This window comes from Gavialis gangeticus, unplaced genomic scaffold (assembly GCF_001723915.1).
Source record: "Gavialis gangeticus isolate Ggan-Ray unplaced genomic scaffold, GavGan_comp1, whole genome shotgun sequence".
NCBI lineage: Eukaryota > Metazoa > Chordata > Crocodylia > Gavialidae > Gavialis > Gavialis gangeticus.
The window spans coordinates 177,011,162-177,012,127 of record NW_017729024.1 but is presented as its reverse complement, the minus strand read 5'-3'; positions in this window follow the sequence as shown (position 1 = coordinate 177,012,127).

Below are 966 nucleotides of genomic sequence, written 5' to 3'. Positions count from 1 at the left end.
GGTTTCCTGATATAAAAAACTGGCATAATTTTTACACTTATCAAGTGTTTTGAGATCCTTTGTTGATAGAGGGTGTATAATGGCAAAGTATTATTGTTAAGATTTTATCTGATCTGTGCTGATAAAGGTAACCTTTTTCATGCCGTTGTCATGATACTAGTCTCAAATTGTTTTTCTTCATTTGTTTTCCTATTAGTGAGGTGTCTCTTTCTAAGGCAGTGTTCATGAATACAAGATATAAAAGGTATCCTTTAATGCTCTTTTTGGTGTGTGTGTATTAAAAAAATTAACATGAAGCATGAATTGTCATAGGAATGAGGCTACCTCTGGAGGTGCTCAGCCAGAAATCCATCCAACTAGTCCATTGTTGGACTGTTTTACTTTTCTGTATCCCATTTAGCCTGTGACACAGAAGAGTTAATGATACTTTTGAGGGACTGGGGGAAAGTATTATATAATTCACAGCTGTACACTGTCAAAGCTAGGTCCCTCAATGGGAAAACCCACTGGTCAAATGATTTCTCAGTGGATCCTTTAAATGGCACACCTGCTTTTGGGGTTGTTTTTTTGGTTCATTTTTAACTGTTATTGCTTCTTTCTGGATGAGTTGATTCAATTTGCTTTGTATTGTATCACACTGTTTTTAGAGACCTGTTTCCCACTATGTGTTGTCTCACACACCCAACAGGGAAAGAAAAAGGTTGTGGCCCAGATCCTCAGCTGCTGTGAATTAACATAGCTTCACTGAAATTACAGAATCAGGGTTGGAAGGAACTTCAAGGGTTTTCTAGTCCAAGCTCCTATACAGATGCAGTAGTCACTATTCTTAAATTAGCTAAGATAGATACTCATTACTTGACCAACATTGCTTTTCACTGGGTAAAGCGGCTGGCCCTATGCCCTTATCATTCTGATGAAGCAGTTGTGAATATGCACTGGCCGATGACATCGTGTTGGCACTGTAAG